Below are 14,269 nucleotides of genomic sequence, written 5' to 3'. Positions count from 1 at the left end.
TTTTCCGAACAGTAGTGTGTCTGCGTTTGAGGGGAAAAAGTCGGGTCACGAAAATATGTGACATTTGATTTTAATGGTGTAAAAAATTCAATAAATGTTAATGTATTAATGTGTTTTGAGAGGTTTTTACTTACAAAACATACAATTTTCTGGCAGAATCATGTATTTATATTTTGCCAAGGTGCAGACGGTCATGTTGCTAAAAATAGAAACAAGTTGGTTTTTCCAATATTTTGTGGGATTTCATTAACGGAAAAAACTTTCATGGCAAGAAATTTCTTTGAATAATCAAAAATTGTTATCAGTTGGGATTTTTTTCTTTGGATTGGGAATTTTTTGCTTCAAATTAGGAAAAATGGAGCATATTTGGTATCGGGAATGGGGCTGATATTCGGCCCCGTGAGACAGGAGGAAAAAGCTCTGGCTTTACATATTTGATACACGTAGGCGGAGACTGTTTCTGTGCAGCTACCGTTGAAATTATCGATAATGGGCGGGGTTAAACTAGTTTGAACCGGTTACGACCGGATAATCATTACACATGGTCAGTTGTTGTTTATTGCAAGCTATAATCGAGCAAATGACCGGACGTTGATTTGGTATATTACAATGACTGGGCTACTGATGCTTTAAATTTATGGTTGCCTGGCGGGCTTACATCGGGATTTTTAGGTAGCCCGGCAAAAATTTCTGGTAGCCTGCAGGCTCCGGGCAATGATTTGTCGGACACTGCAGATGTAGGATTTAAAGCGTATGTATCAGTTCATAGAGTATTTAGATATGATACAGACATATATGTCAGATGTAGGATTTAAAGGGTATGTTTCAAAGTTCATGGAGTATTAACATGTTATTCAGCCCCTTGTGTTTCATCAAGGATTTAAAGGGTATGTATCAGTTCATGGAGTATTTAGATCTAATACAGGCCCATGTGTCAGTTGTTGTACACAGACCCTCATGTCAGGTCTAGGATTTAAAGGTATGTATCAGGGGAGATGGAGTGTCATGCCCAAACCCCAGGTTCCTATCTCAAAGGTCAAGGTCACAGTTGGAGGTCAAAGGTCATGTCAGATCTTGTCTGGCCCAAAACTTTGACTTGCATTGAGGAACCTTGTTAATATTTGGCACGAATGTTTAAATCAACGAGACAGAGTGTTGTGCAAATCCAAAGTTCCTGTCTCAAAGGTCAAGGTCACAGTTAGGGGTCAAAGGTCATTTTAGGCCTTGTCCAGGCCATAACTTTGTATGGAGCAATCTTTTTAGCCCACCATCATGATGATGGTGGGCTATTAAAATCACTCTGCGTCCGTGGTCCGTCCGTCCGTCATTCCGTCCGTCCGTCCGTCCGTCCGTCCGTTAACAATTTCTCGTTATCGCATCTCCTCAGAAACTACTGGGGGGATTTTGACCAAACTTTGTCAGAATGATGTATTGGTACCCTAGTTGTGTCCCCCTGAAAATCAGACTGGTTCAACAATTTATGAGTGAGTTATGGCCCTTTGTTTATTTCTATAATTTATATAGATTTATATAGGGAAAAACTTTGAAAACCTTCTTGTCCAAAACCACAGAGCCTAGGGCTTTGATATTTGGTATGAAGCATCATCTAGTGGACCTCTACCAAGATGATTCAAATTATTTCTCTGGGGTCAAATATGGCCCTGCCCTGGGGGTCACATGGTTTATATAGACTTATATAGGGAAAAAACTTTGAATAACCTCTTGTCCAAAACCACAGGGCCTAGGGCTTTGATATTTTGTATGTGACATCATCTAGTGGTCTTCAACTTAGATTGTTCAAATTATACCCCTAGGGTCAAATATGGCCCCGCCCTGGGGTCATATGGTTTACATAGACTTATATAGGGAAAAACTTTGAAATCTTCTTGTCCAAACCACAAAGCCTAGGGCTTTGATACTTGTAATGTAGCATCATCTAGTGGTTCTCTACCAAGTTTGTTCAAATTATCCTCTTAGGGTTAAATATGGCCCCGCCCCGGGAGTCACATGGTTCATATAGACTTATATAGGGAAAAGCTTTTAAAATGTTCTTGTCAGTAACTACAACATTCAAACTTGGACCACATGTATATTTTTGAGTGGCAAGATGAACCTTGACATGAGTTGACCTTGATTTTGACCTAGTGACCTACTTTCACATTTCTGTAGCTACAGCCTTCAAATTTGGACCACATGCATAATTTTGTGCACTGGAAAAAACTTTGACCTTTATTTTGACCTAGTGACCTACTTTCACATTTTTGAAGGTACAGGCATCAAATTTGGACCATATGCATAGTTCCGTGTTTCAAAATGAAATATGACATTGATTTTGACCTAGTGACCTACTTTCACATTTCTCAAGCTACAGCCTTCAAATTTGGACTACATGCATAGTTTTGTGTACCGAAAAAAACTTTGACCTTGACATTGACCTAGTGACCTACCCTCACATTTTTGAAGGTACAGGTTCAAATTTGGACCACATGCATAGTTTCGTATTCTGAAATAAAATTTGACCTTGATTTTGACCTAGTGACCTACTTTTACATTTCTCAAGCTACAGCCTTCAAATTTGGACCACTTGCTAGTTTTGTGTACTGAAATGACCTTTGCCTTTACATGAACTAGTGACCTACTTTCACTTTTTTAAAGGGTACAGGCTTCAAATTTGGCCCACATGCATAGTTTTGTATTCCGAAATAAAATTTGACCTTAAATTTTGACCTAAGTGACCTACTTTTACATTTCTCAAGCTACAGCCTTCAGATTTGGACCACATGCATAGTTTTGTGTACCGAAACAAACTTTGACCTTTACATTTGACCTAGTGCCCTACTTTCACATTTTTGAAGGTACAGGCTTCAAATTTGGACCACATGCATAGTTTTGTATTCCGAAGTAAATTTGACCTGGTTTTTGACCTAGTGACCTACTTTTACATTTCTCAAGCTACAGCCTTCAAATTTGGACCACTTGCATAGATTTGTTTTGTGTCGGAATGAAATTTGACCTTGAGCTAGTCAGTAAGTCTTGAAATTTGGAACACTCAAAAATGGCACATTGGTGGGCGCCAAGATCACTCTGTGATCTCTTGTTTTTCTTTGGCGTAAATGTTCCCATGAGTGGTGGGGGCATATAGGTTTGCTCTTGTCCGTCCGTCCATCCGTCTGCTGTACTTCCGAGAATGTTGTGTCACGCCTAGCTCCAAAAGTATTTGACATAGAGTCACAAAACTTTACAGGAATGTTGGTCAGCATGTGTAGTTGTCCCACCTGGGGTTTTTTGCGTCAGATTCAGTTGTGTAGGAGTTAGGGCCCCCTGACTTTGTAAAAACTTGGTCATTTTAATGTTGTGTCGCGCATAGCACCAAAAGTATTTGACCTAGAGTCACCAAAGTTTACAGGAATGTTGGTCAGCATGTGCAGTTGTGCACCTGGGGTTTCGCGTCCGGATTCATTCAGTCTTGTAGGAGTTATGGCCCCTGACTTAGTTAAAAATTGGTCATTTTAATGTTGTGTCGCGCGTAGCTCCAAAAGTATTTGACCTAGAGTCACCAAAGTTTACAGGAATGTTGGTTAGCGTGTGCAGTTGTGCACCTGGGGTTTCGTGTCCGGATTCATTCAGTCATGTAGGAGTTATGGCCCCTGACCTAGGAAAAAATTGTCATTTTAATGTTTTGTCGCGCGTAGCTCCGAAAATATTTTACCTACAGTCATTATTTCATTACACACGACCAGACTTCTTGTCCAGACTTACCGTATTTTCCCTAAGTCTTGGGACACCCGTAATCTTGGGACACCTCTAAAATCTGGAAAAATAATTATTTTTCTTGTCCCTAATTTTTTCGACATGTATTTTCTTGGCGTATTTTTCGTCCCTAAGTGTTGGGCCTATGGTTGTGTACCAATTCAAAATGTAAATCAAATACCGTTATTATACATTGTATGGTGTTGTATCGATCAAAAACAGACAAAATACCTAATAATTATAAGAACCAAAGAATATTTTTTGTAACATTTTCTGGTCGTGTTTTTAGTTGATATTCCTTGACAGTAAAGTGTTTTTTACCATACCAGTTAAGTGTTGTATATTGTTTTGCTGCAGCCAGGAAGTCCGTTTTCCGTTGGTTATTTATTTTTATTACCACTGACAGGAATTTATCTGCGAATCGTGCAGATATCAAAACGCCATGCCGGTAATTTTCCATTCCATGACCACGTGCGACCTATCATAATGTCTAATTTACATCGCCGTTACTTTTGTTTATCGACACGTATACAAAAAACGCGTGTCATGCATTCATTTTTAGCTCATCTGAGCCAAAGGCTCATGGTGAGCTTTTTGTGACCACTCAATGTCCAGCGTCTGTCGTGCTGCGTCCGTCTGTCAACATTCCCTAAAAAAATCTTGAAAACCACTGGGCAGAATTACACCAAACTTCATAGGAATGAACCTTGGGTGGCCCACTTTTAAAATTGTTCAAAGAATTGAATTTCATGCAGAACTCTGCTTGCCATGGCAACCGAAAGGAAAAACTTTAAAAATCTTCTTGTCCAAAACCACAGGGCCTAGGGCTTTGATATCTGGTGTGTAGCATCATCTAGTGGTCCTCTACCAAGATGTTTCAAATTATTCCCCTTGGGTCAAACGTGGCCCTTCCCCGGGGGTCACAAGTTTTACATAGACTTACATAGGAAAAAAGTTTAAAAATCTTCTTGTCTGAAACCACAACACTTAGTCCTTTGATATTTGGTTTGTAGCATTGTCTTATGGTCCTCTACCAAAATTGTTCAAATTGTACCCCATAGGTGAAAAGAGGCCCTGCCCTTGGGGTCCCAAGTTTTATATAGACTTATATAGGAAAAACTTTAAAAATCTTCTTGTACAAAACCACATGGCCTAGGGTTCTTGATATTTGGTATGTAGCATCATCTAGTGGTCCTCTATCAAGATTGTTCAAATTATCCCCCTAGGGTCAAATATTCCCCACCCCGGGGGTCACATGGTTTATATAGACATATAGGGAAAACTTTGAAAATCTTCTTGTACAAAACCACAAGGCCTAGGGCTTTGATATTTGGTATGTTGCATCATCTAGTGGTCCTCTACCAAGATTGTTCAAGTTATCCCCTTAGGGTCAAATATGGCCCCGCCCCTGGGGTCACAAGTTTTACATAGACTTATATAGGAAAAAAAGTTTAAAAATCTTCTTGTCTGAAACCACAACACTTAGACCTTTGATATTTGGTTTGTAGCATTGTCTTATGGTCCTCTACCAAAATTGTTCAAATTGTACCCCTTAGGTGAAAAGAGGCCCTGCCCTGGGGGTCCCGAGTTTTATATAGACTTATATAGGAAAAAGCTTTAAAATCTTCTTGTAAGAAACCATATGACCTAGGCTTTTGATATTTGGTGTGATGCATTGTCTAGTAGTCCTCTACCAAAATTGTTCAAATTATGCCCCTGTGTTTAAAAGAGGCCCCACCCTGGGGTCACTTAGTTATTATGTGAGTTATATAGGAAAAATCCTATTTCCAAGACTATTTAATTATAATTATCTGATGACCCCAAGTAATATGATGTCACTTGACTGTGACCTTGACCTACTGACCTGCTTTCTTGTTTTTAGCCCACCATCATCAGATGGTGGGCTATTAAAATCACTCTGCGTCCGTGGTCCGTCCCTCCGTCTTCTTCCGTCTGTCCCTCCGTTAACAATTTCTCGTATCGCATCTCCCAGAACTACTGGGGGATTTTGACCAAACTTTGTCAGAATGATGTATTGGTACCCTAGTTGTGTCCCCCTGAAAATAGACTGGTTCAACAATTTATGAGTGAGTTTTTGGCCCTTTTGTTTATTTCTATAATTTATATGATTTATATAGGGAAAAACTTTGAAAACCTTCTTGTCCAAAATCACAGAGCCTAGGCTTTGATATTTGGTATGAAGCATCATTAGTGGTCCTCTACCAAAGAGATTCAAATTTTTTCTCTGGGGTCAAAAATGGCCCTGCCCTTGGGGTCACATGGTTTATATAGACTTATATAGGGAAAAACTTTGAATAACCTCTTGTCCAAAACCACATGGCCTAGGGCTTTGATTATCAATGATATTTTGTATGTGACATCATCTAGTGGTCTTCAACTAAGATTGTTCAAATTATGCCCCTAGGGTCAAATATGGCCCCGCCCTGGGGGTCATATGGTTTACATAGACTTATATAGGGAAAAACTTTGAAAATCTTCTTGTCCAAACCACAAAGCCTAGGGCTTTGATACTTGTAATGTAGCATCATCTAGTGGTTCTCTACCAAGTTTGTTCAAATTATCCTCCTAGGATTAAATATGGCCCCACCCCGGGGGTCACATGGTTCATATAGACTTATATAGGGAAAAGCTTTTAAAATGTTCTTGTCAGTAACTACAACATTCAAACTTGGACCACATGTATATTTTTGGGTAGCAAGATGAACCTTGACATGAGTTGACCTTGATTTTGACCTAGTGACCTACTTTCACATTTCTGTAGCTACAGCCTTCAAATTTGGACCACATGCATAATTTTGTGCGCTGGAAAAAACTTTGACCTTTATTTTGACCTAGTGACCTACTTTAACATTTTTGAAGGTAAAGGCATCAAATTTGGACCATATGCATAGTTTCGTGTTTCAAAATGAAATTTGACATTGATTTTGACCTAGTGACCTACTTTCACATTTCTCAAGCTACAGCCTTCAGATTTGGACTACATGTATAGTTTTGTGTACCGAAAAAAACTTTGACCTTGATATTGACCTAGTGACCTACTTTCATATTTTTGAAGGTACAGGCTTCAAATTTGGACCACATGCATAGTTTTGTATTCTGAAATAAAATTTGACCTTGATTTTGACCTAGCGACCTACTTTTACATTTCTCAAGCTACAGCCTTCACATTTGGACCACATGCATAGTTTTATGTACCGAAATAAACTTTGACCTTTACATTGACTTAGTGACCTACTTTCACATTTTTGAAGGTACAGGCTTCAAATTTGGACCACATGCATAGTTTTGTATTCCGAGTAAAATTTGACCTGGATTTTGACCTAGTGACCTACTTTTACATTTCTCAAGCTACAGCCTTCAAATTTGGACCACTTGCGTAGATTTGTGTTGTGTACGGAAATGAAATTTGACCTTGAGCTAGTCAATAAGTCTTGAAATTTGGAACACTCAAAAATGGCACATTGGTGGGCGCCAAGATCACTCTGTGATCTCTTGTTTAAGATACAGCCTTGAAATTTTGATGACATACACAGTTTTGCACACAAATCATAAAACTGAATTTCATTGACCATGAATGTGACGTACTGACTTTCTTAATATTTTATCATCAGTTTGACATTTGAAACATGTAGCTCATATTACTCAGGTGAGCGATCCAGGGTCATCATGACTCTCTTGTTTAATATTATCTCTTCAAATTTTCAACACCAATTGAGAAGTAATATAGTTTGAATTCTATAACGATTTTAAAAAGGTTTTGACAGAAATGTAAAAACGGTCAAATTTTCATAAAATTACTTGCAAAATTTCAAACAGCGCGATCCTAAATTCTTATTTCTTTCTAAAAGTAAATAAATGATACATACTATGGGCATAAAATTCAGACTTTTGACCAGAAAGTACAAAAAAACAGAATAGAAAAATCTTAAATAATGAAAAAGCGGCAGCAATTTAAAAATATGGAGTAAACGATTTGTGGCGAACAGATTTCTGTTAGTGTGGCAGAATAGGTTACGTGACCTCGTGAAAGTAAATAGAAAATGCGGTTTAAAAAAAAACAACAAAAAAACAATGATGTCGTTGCAGTTTTTAATAAGTTTTGAATGCATCTTCGTACATGTATTTTTTGACACAACAGTTTATAATACGATATTCTTCTCAAACCATTATGTAATTTCCTTGAGGACAAACAGGTCACAGAGGTAAGGTATCCGCTGTTATAGTTTGACACGTTTACCTGTCAGTTTTTATATACGGGATATTGCACATTCCCTTTAACAAATTAAAGAAGAAACTTTTAAGCTCACCTGTCACAAAGTGACAAGGTGAGCTTTTGTGATCATGCAGCGTCCGTCGTCCGTGTGTAAACGTTTGCTTGTGACCACTCTAGAGGTCACATTTTTCATGGGATCTTTATGAAAGTTGGTCAGAATGTTCATCTTGATGATATCTAGGCCGAGTTCGAAACTGGGTCACGTGCGGTCCAAAACTAGGTCGGTAGGTCTAAAAATAGAAAATCCTTGTGACCTCCCTAGAGGCCATATTTTTCAATGGATCTACATGAAAATTGGTCAGAATGTTCACCTTGATGATATCTAAGTCAAGTTCGAAACTGGGTCACATGCCTTCAAAAACTAGGTCAGTAGATCAAATAATAAAAAAACCTCTTGACCTCTCTAGAGGCCATATTTTTCAAGGGATCTGTATGAAAGTTTGTCTGAATGTACATCTTGATGATATCTAGGTCAAGTTCGAAACTGGGTCACGTGCCATCAAAAACTAGGTCAGTAGGACAAATAATGAAAAAACCTTGTGACCTCCCTAGAGGCCATATTTTTCATGGGATCTGTATGAAAATTGGTCTGACTGTTCATCTTGATGATATCTAGTTCAAATTTGAAATGGGGTCAACTGCGATCAAAAACTAGGTCAGTAGGTCTAAAAATAGAAAAACCTTGTGACCTCTCTAGAGGCCATATTTTTCATGAGATCTTCATGAAAATTAGTGAGAATGTTCACCTTGATGATATGTAGGTCAGTTCAAAACTGGGTCACATACCTTCAAAAACTAGGTCAATAGGTCAAATAATAGAAAAACCTTGTGACCTCTCTAGAGGCCATATTTTTCAATTGATCTTCATGAAAATTGGTCAGAATTTTTATCTTGGTGATATCTACCGTATTTTGGGGTGTATAGGTCGCACTTTTTCTACCCATTTTGCTGCCTGAAAAAGTTCCTGCGACCTATACGACAGAACATTGCCAGCAGAATTTTTTTCTGGCCAATTTTCTGACCGTAGCTCTCGCAGAATTATGTGCATCTGTTACGAACGAACAAAAAGGATAAAAAATATTAATATCGGCGGCTTTTCAACCAACAGCGGTTACTTTCAATAAAATATATCGTAAAAAACCCATACAGACTATTAAAATTACGAACGACTTTAATTTAAATATGTTTTTGCAGTTTGAATTACGTTTGTTTCTACTTTCGTTTTACTGGACGCCATTGACATGTACTCAGGGTTGGATAAAATCTGTACAGATCCGTCCTCTATTCCAAACATTGTTTATACTAATTCTTAGCGTAGGCCAAGTTCGAAACAGGGTCATGTGCGATCAAAAACTAGGTCAGTAGGTCTAAGAATAGAAAAACCTTTTGACCTCTCTAGAGGCCATACTTGTGAATGGATCTCCATAAAAATTGGTCAGAATGTTCATCTTGATTATATCTAGATCAAGTTTGAAACTTGGTCACGTGCCATAAAAAACTAGGTCAGTAGGTCAAATAATAAAAAAAACCTTGTGACCTTTCTAGAGGCCATACTTTTCATGGGATCTGTATGAAAGTTGGTCTGAATGTTCATCTTGATGATATCTAGGTCAGATTTGAAACTGGGTCAACTGCGGTCAAAAACTAGGTCAGTAGGTCTAAAATTATTTAAATCTTTTGACCTCACTAGAGACCATATTTTTCAATGGATCTTCAAGAAAATTGATCTGAATGTTCACCTTGATGTTATCTAGGTCAGTTTCGAAACTGGGTCACGTGCGGTCAAAAACTAGGCCAGTAGGTATAAAAATAGAAAAACCTTGTGACCTCTCTAGAGGCCATATTTTTCATGAGATCTTGATGAAAATTAGTGAGGATGTTCACCTTGGTGATATCTAGGTAAAGTTCAAAACAGGGTCATGTACCTTCGAAAACTAGGTCAATAGGTCAGATAATAGAAAAACCTTGCGACCTCTCTAGAGACCATATTTTTCAATGGATCTTCATGAAAAGTGGTCAGAATTTTTATCTTGATAATATCTAGGTCAAGTTCAAAACTGGGTCACATGAGCTCAAAAACTAGGTCACTATGTCAAATAATAGAAAAAACGACGTCATACTCAAAACTGGGTCATGTGGGAAGAGGTGAGCGATTCAGGACCATCATGGTCCTCTTGTTTAGCTCACCTGCGTGACAGGGTGAGCTTTTGTGATCGCCCTTCGTCTGTCATCCGTCCGTTGTCCGTCCATTCACAATTTCATTGTGAACAAGATAGAGACCACATTTTGTATTTGATTTTGATCAAACTTGCACACAACTTGTGTGGGCATAATATCTCGGTTCCTTTTGAAAACTGGCCAGATCCCATCATGGGTTCCAGAGTTATGGCCCCTTAAAGGGCCAAAATTTGCCATTTTTGGCTTGTGAACATGATAGAGACCACATTTTGCAATCAACTTTAATAAAACTTGCACACAACTTGTATTGGCATAATATCTCCGTTTCTTTCGAAAACTGGCCAGATCCCTTCATGGATTCCAGAGTTATGGCCCCTTAAAGGGCCAAAATTTGCTGTTTTGGTTTTGCAGCTATATAGAGACTTCATTCATGGTTTGATTTGATACAAACTTGCAAAATATCTTCAACAACAATAAATCTTGGATTCCATGATGAATCTGTCAGATCCAATCGTAGGTTTTGGAGTTACGACCCCTAATTGACCCCTGAAAGAGCCAAAATTTGTTAATTTTTACCTTGTGAACACGATAGAAGTGACATTTTTTATTTGATTTTAACCACACTTACACACAACTTAAGTCACAATAAGATCTCGGTTCCTTTCGAAAACCGGCTAGATTCCATCATAGGTTCTGGAGTTACTGCCCCTGAAAGGGGCAAAATTTTCTATTTTGGCCATTTCAGCCATATAGAGGTTTCATTTATGCTTTGATTTGATATAAACTTGCACAGAATGATGATCTTGATGATTTCTAGGCCTGGATCGAAACTTGGTCATGTCGGGTGAAAAACTAGGTCATCAGGTCAAATCAAAGGAAAAGCTTGTTAACAACCTAGAGGCCACATTTATGACCCTATCTTCATGAAACTTGGTTAGAGTGTTTATCTTGATGATTTCTAGTCGAAATTCTAAACTGGGTCATATGGGGTCAAAAACTAGGGTAACACGGTCAAATCAAAGGAAAAGCTTTTTAACACTCTTGAGGCCACATTTATGACCCAATCTCCATGAAACTTGGTCAGATTGTTTATCTTGATGATTATGTCTCCCCCCTCACTTGGGGAGACATATTGTTTTTCCCCGTCCGTCCGTCCGTCACACTTCATTTCCGAGCAATAGCTGGAGAACCATTTGACCTAGAACCTTCAAACTTCATAGGGTTGTAGGGCTGCTGGAGTAGATGACCCCTATTGTTTTTGGGGTCCATCTGTCAAAGGTCAAGGTCACAGGGGCCTGAACATTGAAAACCATTTCCGATCAATAACTAGAGAACCACTTGGCCCAGAATGTTGAAACTTAATAGGATGATTGGTCATGAAGAGTAGATGACCCCTATTGATTTTGGGGTCACTCCATCAAAGGTCAAGGTCACAGGGGCCTGAACATTGAAAACCATTTCCGATCAATAACTAGAGAACCACTTGGCCCAGAATGTTGAAACTTAATAGGATGATTGGTCATGAAGAGTAGATGACCCCTATTGATTTTGGGGTCACTCCATCAAAGGTCAAGGTCACAGGGGCCTGAACATGGAAAACCATTTCCGATCAATAACTAGAGAACCACTTGACCCAGAATGTTGAAACTTCATACGATGATTGGTCATGTAGAATAGATGACTCCTATTGTTTTTGGGGTCACTCTGTCAAAGGTCAAGGTCACAAGGGCCTGAACATTGAAAACCATTTCCAATCAATACCTTGAGTACCACTGGACCCAGAATGTTGAAACTTCATAGGATGATTGTACATGCAAAGTAGATGATCCCTATTGATTTTGGAGTCACTCCGTTAAGGGTCAAGGTCACAGGGGCCTGAACATTGAAAACCATTTCCGGTCAGTAACTTGAGAACCACTCGACCCAGAATGTTGAAACTTCATAGGATGATTGTTTATGCAGAATAAATGACCCCTATTGTTTTTGGGGTCACTCCATTAAAGGTCAAGGTTACAGGGGCCTGAACATTGATAACCATTTCCGATCAATAACTTCAGAACCTCTTGATCCAGAATGTTGAAACTTCATAGGATGATTGAACATGCAGAGTAGATGACCCCTATCGATTTTGGGGTCACTCTGTTAAAGGTCAAGGTCACAGGAGCCTGAACATGGAAAACAATTTCCGATCAATAACTTGAGAACCACTTGACCCAGAATGTTGAAACTTCATAGGATGATTGAACATGCAGAGTAGATGACCCCTATTGATTTTGGGGTCAGTCTATTAAAGGTCATGGCCTCAGGGGCCTGGTCATGTAAAATCATTTCTGGAAAATAACTTGAGAACCACTTGACCTAGAATGTTGAAACTTAATAGGATGATTGGACATGCATAGTAGATGATCCCTATTTATTTTGAGGTCACTTGATCAAAGGTCAAGGTCACAGGAGCCTGAACAGTGACTTGAGAACCACTTGGCCAAGAGTGTTGAAATTTAGCGGGATGATTGGACATGCCAAGTAGATGATCCTTATTGCAGCCAACCATCAGTGTCTCTTTTTCTTTCGCTCCTGACCCCTATTGACTTCTTGCCTATAGTACTTCGCATTGGGGGAGACATGTGCTTTTTTACAAAAGCAATTTTAGTTCCTAGGTTATTTTCGAAACTTGGTCTTATGGGTTCAAAAAATAGGTCACCCAATCAAATCAAAGGAAAAGCTTGTTAACACTCTTGTTCAAGCTTGTTAACACTCTTGTTCATTTGATGTGCATGAAACTTGGTCAGAATGTTTGTGTGTATGAAATATCGCATGAATTTTTATCTGGGTCATGTAGGATCTTAAACTAGGTCAGCAGGTCAAATCAAAGAATAAGCTTGTTTACACTCAAGAGGCCATGTTTTTTGGTCCAGTCTTAATGAAAATTGGTCAGAATATTTGTTTCCATGAAATCACTAGGTAAAACATGTTTACACTGTTATTGTGTGTTACTCAGGTGAGTGACTTAGGGCCGTCTTGGCCCTCTTGTTGAATTATCTCCCTTTATTAGCTCGACTATTCAAAGAATAGGGGAGGCTATCCTACTCGCCCCGGCGTCGGCATGAGCGTTAGCGTCACACAAATGTTAAAGTGTGCGTACCACCCCAAATATTTTCAAAGTCCATTGAGATATTGCTTTCATATTTTGCATACTTGTTTACCATCATGACCCCAGTCTGTAAAAAGGAGGAGGCAACTCTTTCAAGCATTTTGACTGAATTATGGCCCCTTTTTGACTTAGAATATGCTTATTGTAATGTTAAAGTTTTACTCATTGCTTATATTATACTATCAAGCACTGAGAATAGTCGAGCGCGCTGTCCGCTGACAGCTCTTGTTTGAAAACCTTGTACAGGTCATCATTGAATACTATGTAAGGTAGTGACTTGATACTTTTACATATTCATTGAGATCTGTGAGAGGGAGTGCAGTGTTAAAGAACTTTAACTCTTGCTGACCACATTTTCCGTAACACAACCTCCATGACTGAAAAGTCACTTATGCTACAGTAATTTCGGGGAGCATCTATTGGTGTTACCAATTTGCTTGTTTGAGACTAAATATAATATACTAAAACAAAAGTTTCTGAATGCAAAAAAGATAATAAATTTTAGCCGTTTACATTCAAAGTATACAAGTCCAATATCACTGTCATTTAAAATACTAATTTGACAAAGGAAATAGTTTGAGATTTGTGTTTTAGATGGGGCATATTCAGGATATTTTATATCCACTATTATCCATAAAATTATACCACCCCACTTATTAAAATCATTTTTGAAAATTAATCTGCAGCATGTCTTATAACACAATCACTCTTGTTTTGCAAATTCATAACACTACAAATAAGGATGTTAACCCTTATCATGCTGGACATGATTGATTCTGCCTGTGCGACCAGTGTAGATCATGATCAGCCCGTATCAGTCAGTATCTTTTTGGTAAGCACCCCTTTTAACAGTTAATGGTACTGTCCAAATTGAAAGATGGACAAGTTCATTATAG

The 14,269-nt window shown here is 38.5% G+C and overlaps 1 protein-coding gene across 1 annotated transcript in view; it reads left to right on the top strand.

The window, feature by feature from the left end:
- Positions 1–14,269, top strand: part of LOC123529193 (F-box/LRR-repeat protein 5-like) — a 118,208-nt gene that overhangs the window by 33,835 nt on the left and 70,104 nt on the right. The window lies entirely within an intron of this gene.

Source organism: Mercenaria mercenaria, chromosome 13 (genome assembly GCF_021730395.1).
Source record: "Mercenaria mercenaria strain notata chromosome 13, MADL_Memer_1, whole genome shotgun sequence".
Classification (NCBI taxonomy): Eukaryota; Metazoa; Mollusca; class Bivalvia; order Venerida; family Veneridae; genus Mercenaria; species Mercenaria mercenaria.
The sequence above is the reverse complement of the archived record's forward strand: the minus strand, read 5'-3'. Positions and strand labels throughout refer to the sequence as shown.